This window comes from Pleurodeles waltl, chromosome 6, assembly GCF_031143425.1.
Source record: "Pleurodeles waltl isolate 20211129_DDA chromosome 6, aPleWal1.hap1.20221129, whole genome shotgun sequence".
In the NCBI taxonomy this organism is placed as follows: domain Eukaryota; kingdom Metazoa; phylum Chordata; class Amphibia; order Caudata; family Salamandridae; genus Pleurodeles; species Pleurodeles waltl.
In genome coordinates this window covers 1,075,890,878-1,075,903,615 of record NC_090445.1, presented here as the reverse complement: position 1 = coordinate 1,075,903,615, position 12,738 = coordinate 1,075,890,878, and the positions used below count along the sequence as shown (strand labels likewise).

The following is a 12,738-nucleotide window of genomic DNA, read 5'->3' as shown; positions in this document are numbered from 1 at the left end:
AATCAACATAGTCCTCAGGGGTCAGTTTTGCTAACCAAATCCATTTTTGTTCAAGTTTCAGCTATAACTCTGTGGACTCCTACACTCCAACCTCTTGCACAAGAAACCACAGGATTGCAAGGGCTCTAGCCATGATGAACGGGGGTTGACCAGGATCTGGCCCAACCCCTCCGGCACAGGGTCATCAGCTGTGTGCAGAAAGGTTAACCACAAAGCCTGGTGTTTGGTGAGGACCCACATCCAACTTCCCACATGTCAATCTGCAGCATAATGAACGTGCATTGATCTGGCTATTTACAGCAGGCTCTGGGTGTAGGAAGTTTATCAACCCTGTTTTACAAGATAGTCTTGTGGCTACATCCCGCACCAGTTTCTGTGGAATCAATTAAGATAAGCCTAGTGGGATGAAGGCAGGCCTAGTACCAACTCCTGGGCCGCCGATCAAGCTTGCATGAAACTTGTTATTGCACTGTGGGCCTAGGGGGTCTCACATGCTTCCTGCTGTCAGGGAAACCTACGCCAACTTCATTACAAAACCAATCACAATCTATTTTGTTCTCAAGAAACAGCCTAGGTGGCTGGCATACTCCCATGAATGCTGCAACAAACAAAAAAAGCTGTTATTCTCAGCCAATCACAGCCACTGTTCTCATACTGAGCGGCAGGGCAGGACAAATGCTGTTGCTTCTAATTATTTTTCGTCAGATCATCTGAGAATCCAGATTTTTAAAGTATCTAGTATTTAACAATAAAAATACACTAAAGTCCTCCCTCATTAACACTTTAAAAGCTGCTTAGCAACCCCTATAGTTCATATTTGTCAAAAAATACTGAACAGATTAACATCAAACAAAGCAAATTTACACCTCTGAATAATGTACAGGGGGAGGAGGGGAGAAAAAGGGGGGCCAAAACACCAAAATCCCCAGGCATTTTCCACAGACCTCTTTAAGAAGGGCCACAGCAAAAACTGCTGAACAGAATTACACCAAATTTGGCAGGAAGCTAAATCTTGGTATGCAAATTTTGGATGTTGTGATTTGGTGCAAATTAACTCAGTAGATTTTGAGTTATTAAGGGTAAAAATAAATATATAAATATTAATATCTGGACGGTTGCATTCAACAGGCTCTCATGATAGTCCCTCAAACCTGATATTAAAAAATAGAGTGGTCTGATTGGCCCAGGGAGGTGTTTTTTTTTTTGCCTCTGGCCAATTCGCTCCCATGGGAGTCAGACTCCTGCGAAATGGTAAAAATAGAAAAAAAAAAAAAAAAAACATTAAAAATCAAATCAGATCAGTGGTGGCCGGGGCCGCTTTGTTTTATTAATTGGAAATTATTGAATTTGTGGAGGGCGGCCTTCCAACTCAAGCCAGCACAGGTCTCAGGGCGCGCACCCCTGGGGCTGAAATTCATTGAAAGGGGGAGAGTCTACCGCCCTGAACCATTATGGCCTTGGGGACCCCATCCCAGGGTTCACCTCAATAGCTATGTCCCAGGGGGTCCAACCAAGGATATATAGGTGTGGGCAGGGAAACATGTGTTTGCTCCTGTTTGGCAGGGCACGCAGCCCATACCCTTTAACAAAAATAAATAAAAAAACAGCCCTGGGGAACTGGGTTCTCAGACACTAAAAAGCCTCCACCCATTTTTTGTACGTTTTTGGTCCTGTGGTGGGCTTCCCAGGCATACAATGGTGTGGAGAGGGAAGCTCTGCATCCTTTCTCCCATTTAAAAAAATAAATAAAAAAAATAAAAAAGCCCTGGAGAAAGGGGTCCCCTTGGTCTATTAAGGCTCAGGAAGGGGGCCTCTTGGCTCCCTCTTCTTTTAATGAGGCTCAGGAGGGGGTACTTGGGCCTCTCCTCTTTAAAAAATAAATCATAAGGTCCTGTAGTGGGGCCACGGTTGGCTTTACATATGGTAATAAAATATTACTTTATGTAAAAAAAAACAAAAAACCTACAAATTCACGGATAAAAAAAAATCGGTTGTTAAAAAAAACTTTAAAAAAAATAAAACTTAGAAATTCACTGTAAATACCAAAGGTTAAAGTAACGTTATAGTTAGGTGAATGTCAGTGACAAATGTTAAAGTTTTGAGCTGGAAAATACACAAAAAAACAGAAATTCAAGTTATAGTTAGCAGAGCTAAGTATAACTTGTGCTCTCACAATGCACTGCTTATAACCTCAAATATCACTGATGACATCTTGAATTACATCAGTGATGCAATCACCCAGTGAGTGTGCTAGTTTGTTTTACAGTTTACATAGTGGTGGGTAGCTTCCATATTGCTTTTCTACTGAATTCTGTACTGCTTGTTTCCAGCTGATGGGTACAACACACATGTGCTGCTAATGATGCACCACCGTGATGACATGGATGTTGCTTCGTAGTATTGTAATCCACAGCCCAGCACATTTGCCACCGACAGTTCTGGAACTAGCTGAGATGTGGATTCCGTCGCAGAGAGAGGGATAATACAAGGCGCTAACAAACAATTTTCTTTTCTTTTTTTGGAGGAATTCCTGATGCTCAGAAAGTGCCACCAGAAATAAGGAATAAACTAATGGAAAGAGATGGTGAAGGAAACCAAGTAGACAACGCAAAAAGGTCTAGACCCATAAAAGGTGAGGGAGCTAAATTCACAGACAGAAATTAAGGAGATGGCCACTCCCCACAAAGTAAATGATAGTATTACTCTTATGAATATTTCTGATAAAGTCCAAACTGATGAACAGATAGAAGCTTAGCAGGACTTTCATTGTGTCTGACCAGTGCCCTAAATTACACACAAATGAGAAATGAATTGCTGTAATTTCTGACAGCACATGAATTAAGTTAAGGCTCACTCCCTTTCACAAACTTAACAAAAGGAGAAGCAGATACCACAGGATCCAGCTGAAAGTTAGATTACAAGGGGTATTAAGGGACTATGTACTGTTTAGGATTTGAATTTGAATGAAGACTGCCTTGAGAACATAGATTTGACATACAAGAGTTTTCTAGAAATTTGTAACACTCTCAATGCATGTGTGTTGAATTTAATAAAATATCTACTTGTCATGGGACAGGTTGCTTCATAAATCTACTTGTCCTGTAAAAAAAAAAAATCTACTCGGCCCTTCGATGCTATAATTTGTCACCACACTACGTGGCACCTATCTTATTATATGAGAATTGTGATAACAGCCTCTCTGATTATGTAAAGGCTAACACTATAGTAGGGTTTGAACACTAGCAGTTTTCTTATTTTGCCATCTATCTGCAGCACTACATACAAGGACTGAAGGTAGCGGTAAGCATTAGTTCCAGGGTTGGAATGCCCTTTTGAGTCTGTGCAAACCAACTAACTTGTGTGATTTAAAGGTTTTCACCAGCTCTTTTCTAATCTTTTCCAAGAAAGGTTGGAAATTTACTCCTCTCAGGGTTCAGAAGTAAAACTTCTTCCAGGGTTGGGGAAAAAGCACTTGGAGAGAAAGTGAACACTCAACAAATTTTCACACGACCAAATCTACACATGCATATTTGCTTGTGGTAAAATATAGTTTACAAATATTTTCTAGGACTACAATTTCCTGGTCTACTTCTGTAAACGATTGCAAATTCATGAGATACATAAATCTGCACTAATGCAAAGACAAATACCATGGGTACACTTTTTTTGACTTTCTTTAAGAATGGAGTAGTTTTGTTCAGTACCATGAACTACTATGGCAATGTATGTTTTTTGAGACCAGAAAATATTTTTGCTTTTGCCAATGTTTGTTACAATAGTGAGGGCCCAACAGCTTCCACAACAATAAAGCTTTATAAAAGTCTTGTCAAAACAAGACACACATTGACAAAATCAAAGGGCTGACCACCAATGCCTGACTTATTGGCTTTACCAATGCTGGTTTATTTTCTAATTTCCCATAATCCTGTTGAAACGGGTTACAGTGACTTTATATTATGAATATTTTTCAAGTGCTACCATACATCAACAGTGTTTGCTAAATGATGCTTCAAAGAAATGGTACATAAAATTTCAGTTTAGTAAAACTTTTTTTCTTGTTGCATTTTTTTTGTGAACGTTTTATTTTGAAAGCAAAGAATCAACAATCTTAATGTCAACCTTCTGCAAATATTTGCTTTTAACCAAAGAGCATTCTGGGAGCAGTTTATGTAGCGTCATATTGTTAAACTTTACAAATGGTGTACATATTTGTTTTTTACTGGAACCAGTAAGTAGTGCAGTCCGAGCTTACACCATATATTTAGAACACACACCATCATAATAAAGGCTTTGCATTAATGAACCATAAATACAAGTTTGAATAGCCTTAACATATGGACACAAATATGACCTAAACTGCAGACCAGTCCTTTCCCTGTTCGATATTGTAGTACTGTAATTTGGCAGACAAACAGTTTGTGATGCAGGGGGGTGGGGCCTACTTGTCCCAAGGACAAAAATCTGGAAACTTGTTGCCCGTGACCCCAAACAATATGTCCCGGGCATCGGGCTATAGGAATTCCACACCCCTGCAATGCAAGGAGATTAGGACGGATAGTTACAGCAACACAACACTAATGTAATTATCAAGCCTTTGGATTAAGGGGGCGATATTGTTGTGTGGGACAGAAACAAATACATGGATGAGGCTCATAGACAGCCAACCAATACTGACTGTTACACCATAGTAGATAAGATCTACCACAAGGAACCGGTTAGAAAATATTATTATATGTTACTGGAATGGAGAACTCAGGGATTATTGGAACAACAATTTCTATAGACAAACAACCCCAGAATACCTACTTTGTATCCCTAAGGCTGATAAGGACCACGTCAACCCACAAGGGAGACTAATTGTGTCCTTAACAAACGGCTTATTTGAAAGAACTCCAAGACAGATAGACAGTTTCCTTTTTTTGTTTGTTCAAAGTTTACCCTCATATTGAGAGACAATACTGATTTTCCGCAAAAGGTCAACTATATCTGGTGGGATCTCACCTATTATAGGATCACTTTAGATGTAAAGTCATTGTACACTTCTATCAACCATGTGGATGTCCTTACGGCTTGTGACCATTTCCTTAGGACCAGACCCATCAACCCGTTTGAACACAGTAAGATGATATTACACATGATTGAATTATGTCTCTGTGGGAATATACTCCTGTTTGAAAATGTATTTTATAAGCTACTATAGGGGAAAGAGCTGGGCACCTGCTTCATCCTCAGCTATGCAAATTTACTGATTGGCCATTGGGAGTAGCAGGTGTCCTCTACAGCAGAAACAGATTGGAAGATGCAAGGAGTAGCCTTGCAAATGTAGTACATGGATGATCTGTTTTGGATTTAGAAAGGAGTGTGGATAAGTTGAAATAATTTATTAAGATTCTGAACCAGAATACACTGGGTTTAGTTCTCTCAGCAACTTCCAGTTTTTGGATTCAGAATTAGCAATACAGGATGACTGCTTCTCTACCTAGAAAAGACAACAGCTGAAAACAGCATCCTCCGCGCCCAGAGTAGTCATCCTCACCATATGAAGTGGAGTACTCCCTATGGTGAGTTAGTGAGGCTGAAAATGATTTATAGTACTTTACAGATTTTTAAAAAGGCCAAAGAGGAGGTGTTAGCCAGGTTTAAAGCTAGAAGTTACCCAGCAAAGGTTCTAAGAAAAGTAGTATGAAGAATCAACACTGTCACTTGAGAGGAACTCTAGTATAAAACCAAACAACCCAAAACTTCTATAAGAAATTAATCTAGTACCATCAGAATTATGAATATATTCAGTAACCAAGCTGCAGAGAATAGAAAAACTTTTGCCAAGAACTGGTAAGATTTGAAGAATGAGAAATCTAACACTAACTTTGTATGTGAGTCTCCTAAAGTGACCTGAGGCAGCAAGAATATCAAAGGCTTACTGGTAGAGAGTCACTATACTACCGAGAAACAAGAGCCCAAGCTAAATACACAACTGATGGGCTTCTTTAGCTCTAAATGTTGCAAAGTTTGCAAACAGGATACAACAAAATACACCACTTCACATAGGCCCTACTAAATGTCCGAATTCCTAGCTTGTAAATCTGACTATACAATCTATTGTATTGAATGCCCATGTAGGAAGAAGTACATTGACAGTTCTACATTGCCTACAAAATGCATACTGAAGCACGTTCAGGCTAAAAAAATAAAAAAAAGATCCCAAATATCCTGTAGCTAGAAATTTGAAACCTCACATCAGGGGATTTGGACTAAATTGAGGTTCTTCTACTTTTGATAGGATGTCCAAATATCCGAGAGAGGGATATCATCTACAGGAACTCAGAAAAGAGGATTCATGGTATATTATCACATTAGATACTTGCAAACCAAACAGTAGCAAAGAATTAACAGTATATTTAGCAATTTGAATGCATTTTTGAACTTAGTACAATTACTTATACTAGTCTGTTGCTTGCCTTCCTCTGATTTTAGCATTGTAATTGTTTTCAGCTCACTCATTTGGGCGGATGTGACACTTCGAACGTTTCCATTTATCAACTGACATACTAGTATCTGGCATAACTGGACACTCATACAACCACTTGGGATATTAGTCTTTGGTCAGAACACCAGTCAATTAACCAGGAAATAATTGGACAGGGATTTTTATGTATTTACATTGTTAAGTTTGGTTTCAAGAAGAATTCTCCTTATTTTTTAAACCCTTTTTATTGAAGTTTTCACAATTCGCACAATTTTTCAGAAATACAAAGAATATCATATAATAACCGTTACAATTAGATTTTAAATGACAATCTGCAGGTTCCTTCCCCTCATGTGTGTCGAAGGGGTCTAGAGTTTAGGCTTAACAGTAAGGAGGTGCACACTTGTCTGGGTCGTGGGTGAATATGATGATTATGTGCAAGATACCGAAAAGAACCCCTATGCTCTGGGGTACTTTGCTAAGGGGTGTGTGTGCTAGTGAAACAATAACTATAGAATGCAGGAAAGGGTTGTGGAGCTGCAGGAGTGTAGGTGGTATATAAGTGGTGAAAGAACTGTGATGGTAGTGGAGGTGAGCAGGCCTATAGGGGGGGGGTGGATTGGTCTCATATCAGGGAAGTGGACAGTGGTCGTGTCATCTGCCTACTACGATGGGCATGTAATTGAGGGTGTGGGGGTTGGAGGGTCTATGAGATATCATGGTGGGAGCATAGACTGCTAGAGTAGGCTGTATACTATGGAGGGGACAACTGTGGGCCATCATGGTGGGGGATTATTGTCCTCGCGGACGAGTTCTCGTAACTGCGTTAGCTTGGTGTCCCACACAGTCACTACTGGTTTTTCCTGAAGGCAACATGCCTCTTCACAGATTGGTACTTTCGACTTCGCCCCAATGGAGAAGGCATTGTGCCATTGTTCTGGGGATGGAGTTTGGGAAGCTTGCCAGTGCATGGTAAGGGTAAGCTTAGCAAGTATTAGAGGTAGGCTTGATAAGCGAGCCCAGACTACATGTTTCTTATCTCGCATATAGATTCCGAGGGCGGTCGCAGCCCATCTGTTCAATTCCGTGACAATGGATAGGATGTTGTGAATGGCCTGCCAGTAGTGTGACAAGGTGAGGCACCCCCCAGATCATATGATGGAAGTCAGCAGATTGGGAGTGACCCCTGGGGCATGTGAAGTTAGCTGTTGGGAATATACGGTTTAACTTATCCGGTGTTAGGTAGGTCCTGTGGAGTATCATGTACTGAATACCCTTGAATTGTGCATTACAGGAGGTAGTTTGAGGTGACTCGAGTACCAATGTCCATTTTGAATCATGGAGCAGGCATCCAATATCATCTTTCCATACTTGTCTAAAGGGTGTCAGGGAAATCCCAGGATAATCCCAAATGGCTTTGTGTAGCCATGTAGTGAGGTGTCGCCCCAAGTTCATGATTTGTAAAGTGTGTATGATGGCATGGATGTGCGGCTCTTCATTGATAGTAGCCCCTAAGAGACGGCATGTAGCAAGTAGTTGGCAGTGGAGGAAGAATCGGCCGTAGGCAGATATCGTAATCTTCTCGCAGTTGGCTGAATGACGCTAAGTGGTGGTCCAGAAATAGATTCCTAATCATTTCAACAGACCGGGCGTGCCTGTTTCCTAAGTCCTCTCGAGTGAAAAACCTAGGGAGTCGTGCCAAGCCTCGGAGAGGTATTGACGGGGTGTATGGGAGGACATGGCGCATTAGGTGGAAATTCCAAGATAGGCACCTGCCGGCCATCCAGACTTGTAACGACCACGAGCAAGGCATTTTAACTGAGGGTTACAGAAGCTGGTAGAGGATATCTATGGGTAGAGGACCGACGCTGGTACAGGTTTCATACAAGCTGTTGCCCACTAAACAATGTGATTCCAGTGGAGCTGGGCTGATAAAGAATACAATCCAAAGCAAGGGGTGCCCAATGTCTGCAACTTACCAGCAAATGGAATTTACTAAGAGCTATGCAATTTTGTTTGTCAGCCCAAACAAGCTCTCCCAGCATGGAGTCCAATTCCCCAAAAAATGACTGGGGATTGGCAGACTCGCACATTAATGAAATAATATTGTAGGTGGGGAGGATTACCAACTTGCAAATGGCAATTTTACCTGTGGTGGCCAAGGGCATCCTTTTCTAGAACTTGGTCTGGAACTTGAGGGCCATTAGGGCTTGCTTCAGATTGCTATCAAAGAGATCGTTCTACGAGTAGTATAACTGAATTCCAAGATATTGCACCGTTTCCCCCAACCTGGTCAGTTGGGTGTCGCTGAAGCAAAGGTTTTGGGATCGTTCACCCAAGTGAAGTGGGAAGAATTAGGACTTCATCCTGGTCACTCGCAGGGCCGCAGCTGCCTCGAACTCCCGGAGAGTAGTGTGTATCACTGAAATGCCAGCATTAACGTCTCGTAAAAACATAGAGCAACATTGTGTGACTTTTCTCCCCCAATGGTATCCCCCAGTGTGCCTCCTCCTTTCTGAGGCGGATGGCCAGGGGCTCCATGGTGATGGCGAGTCATTATGTACATATACGTGCACAATGAATAATAAAATGTCAGTAACACTGTCTAAATACGAGTTCACATTAGCAGAAAGACTTTCGCTGTGCTTCACTGTTTGATAACCACATGTTTTAACAGCCATGCTAGCAAGATGGCCCGCATCCATGAACAAGTCTCAGGGAGAACCCAAACACGCTGGGTCCATATTGCTGCAGATAACAATAAAAGGCATCTTCTACAATGGCACCGGTTTGCTGTGGCTTGTTTCTTACAGAGGAGTAAAAGTGGATCTATATGGGCGGATTTCCCACTCCTGCATACAAACACCATATCATCAAGGCTTAAGCATGTGGTTACTGGGGTGACATGGATGTTTCTCAGTTATATAACTATGGGAGAGGCGGGTATAGTATTAAAACTAAGCTATGCTGTAGCAGTAAGGATAAAATTAGTTACACTGTAGCAGTATGAATAAAACTAAAGTACGGACTCACACCAGAAATTATGCTCCATTTTACCAATCAGTGTATAAGAGGAGCCAAGGGTACTCAATGAGGAGTCAAGGTCTCTTTAATCTGGGGCACCTCCAAAACCTATGAACTTATGACTTGCCACCCTTAGTAGTAGCAATAATTTACAGAATAGTTCAGTTGTGTTTCTCTCAGGACAGTTTTTGTGCCTTCCAAGTAATGCATTTAGCAGTGGTCTCCATACTTCTTGAAAGATATGGGGCTTATCATCCAATCTATAAATTCTTCACTATAAATTATTTGCTCGCACACTGTCCTCACTATCATTTACTACAGCCATTCTTTATCAATCAATCATTTGTAGAGCGCTGCTAATCATCCGGGAGGGTAACCAGGTGATAGGTTAAAGGGTTGGTCGAAAATCCAGTTCCTGAGATTCTTACTCAATTCCGTCAGGGAGGGTAAGGTCTGGGGGTGGAGAGGAAGGCTGTTTCAGGACTTGGCAGCGAGGTAGGAGAAAGAATGGCAGCTGCGTAGTATCTGTGGAAGGGTGAGGGAGGCAGAGAGCAGGTATATAGTGGGTTGATGGAAGTTCAGGCAGTGGCTGACGTATGGTGGTACTTGGCTGGGAAAGGATTTGTAGGAGTGTGTCAAAATCTTGAATTGGCATCTTATCTGAACAGGGAACCAGTGGAGGTTCCTGAGGTGGGGGGTGGTGTGGGTCCATTTTGGCAGATTGAGGATGAGTTCTGTATCGTCTGGAGTCTCCTCATGAGTTAGGCGGTGGTTCCTGCATAACATGTGTTACTGTATTCCAGGCACCTGGTGACTACGGCTTGAGTGACAGTTTTTTCAGTTTCGATGGGGAGCCATTTGAAGATCCTTTGGAGCATGCGGAGGGTGTGAAAGCAGGCAGAGGAAACTGCGTTTATCTGTTGTCTCATGGTGAGCTTGCTGTACATGATGATGCAGAGGTTGCAGGCTTGATTTGTCGGTGTGGGGGTGGGACCAGGTTAGGCGGGCCACCAGGTGTCGTTCTACAGGGAGGCATTGTTCCCAGAGATCAGCACTTCGGTCTTGTCAGTGTTGAGCTTCAGACAGTTGGGCTTCATGCAGTTGCTGAAGCTGGTCCTAGTGGTAAACGGGTCTGGGTCTGCTGAGAAAAATAGTATGAGTTGGGTGGTGTTGGCTTAGGGTATAATGTTGAGGTTGTGGGTTCTGACGATGCCAGCGAGGGGTGTCATGTATGTGTTGAAGAGGGTGAGGCTGAGGGATGAGCCTTGGGGGACTCTGCAGATGGTGCTCTTTGGTTTTTGACGTGGTGGGGGGTATGCAGATTCTGTGGGTTTGTCCCCTGAGGAATGATATGGTCCACCTGAGGCTGTCTCCCTGGATCTCGATGTGTTGTAGTCGCTTTATAAGCGTGTGGTGGGATACAGTGTCAAATGCCGCAGAGAGGTTGAGGAGGATCAGTGCCACAGATTCTTCCCTTTTGAGGAGGATGTGGATGTCGTCAGTGGCAGCAATCAGGGCAGTCTCTGTGCTGTGGCTGGCACAGCAGCCGTTGAGTAGGTTGTTTCTCTCTAGGTGTTCGATGAGCTACTCTTTAAAGGCTTGCTCGAGGACTTTGGTGTCCTCAGGCATCAAATCACTTTCAAAAGCAAGTAATGTCAGAAATCATGTTTTCCTGTGACCTACAATGTTACTAACATTTAAGAAATTAGAGAATTCCAAACACACAAGATCAGTATTTACAACAAATATAAAATTGTGCATCCAAAGACATTTCCTAACTTTTTATTTACAAAAAAATAAGACTTTTGTAAAGAAACCGAGTCACATAGCCAGCATTCTGAAAGTTGACAGTTACTTTAAGAAGATGTAGGACCATCTAGCTGTGCAGTGAAAGTAAGAATCAGTTTATTTTATTGAGAGAGAGAGCACAAAGGTCTCTGTTATGTCATTCTGTAATCTCTCTACTATTAGGGGATGGGGTGACTGCTTAAGTATTTAATAAAAATACCCATAACTGTAAACTAGAATTACAGAAAAGTATATTTTAGTGGCGAATCAAGAAGAAAAAAAAACATTCTGCAACAATATTTCAAATTGATATGAACTGAATCCAGAAGATTTCCCCCAAGAAACTGTTCTAGAGAATTGTCAGGTGGCATCAAACAACTTCAGCCAAGACCCTTTGTGGCCGATGTGGTGCCAGCATTAGCTCCTGGTGCTTTTTATGCACTCCTCTGACATGTACGGAGCAAGATAACAACAACAACAAAAAAGACATCACATAACACAGATGCCTACCGTGGAATCTTAATGTTTAGTATAGCAACTCATGGGTAGGTGGGGTGAATAAAAACAAAGTGAAAATCAACAGGAAAATGATGCACCCACCGGAAATATTGTTACTGATAATTACAATTTTCTTCCACTGTATACATCTTACCACAGATTCCTCCGCTAAAGAATGAATGCGTCCAAAAGCAACACCTCTCTGGCAAGTAGGAAAGCATATTGCTGGATGACCAAAGAAATCATGCCATACATCTTGGGCAAAGAACCCATCACTCATGCCTGCATGCCCTGCAGTTGATGTAAAATTCAATGCTTGAGATCAACAAAACCTCACAGGATAACCACAATAATCAGCGCACATCTGCTTGCTGTATCATGCCACTCTTCCACATGATTACTGAAGATTTCCCCCAGACAAGTGGCAAACAGAAAAGGGGAAAAGGAAAGGAAGGGGGGGGGGGGGGTTTACAGCTTGCATAATTTGCCTGCAGCCAGCTGGTGTTTGATGGCAGACTCTCTCCTTTGCAGACTTTTGATGCTAGTAGGGTTGCCTTTGATGCTGCTTGTGCTGCATGTATTGCTAAGACCATTCTGGGGCTTGAAAACTCTCCTGTGAGTAACACCCGTCATTAGGTTAGTACTAAAGTCTCTTGCACTTTTTTTCTCCAACATACAGCTTTAAGGGTCTCCAGTTCTGCATCCATGCCCAGCATTTCAGCATCCGATGGAACCAAGATATCAGACAAAAATATGTTTAAAATTCTGTGTGGAACCTCTATTTTTAAGCCGGTGAGGAAGAGCCATGGCAAGGGACACATGCTAGCCTATGACAATATACATGAATTATTATTGGTTGAATCTGGAGCAGCACTGATCATCTGGTGGGTGACCATCATTCTCTCTTGAAGAAACTCTTGGAAATCATATCTGTCTTTACAAGTAGGCTTCTCTTGAAGAAT

At 42.0% G+C, this 12,738-nt stretch overlaps 1 protein-coding gene across 6 annotated transcripts in view; it reads right to left on the bottom strand.

Annotated features, from left to right (window-relative positions):
• The window catches only part of ZBTB17 (zinc finger and BTB domain containing 17), a 293,373-nt gene that overhangs the window by 137,744 nt on the left and 142,891 nt on the right, over nucleotides 1-12,738 (bottom strand). The window lies entirely within an intron of this gene.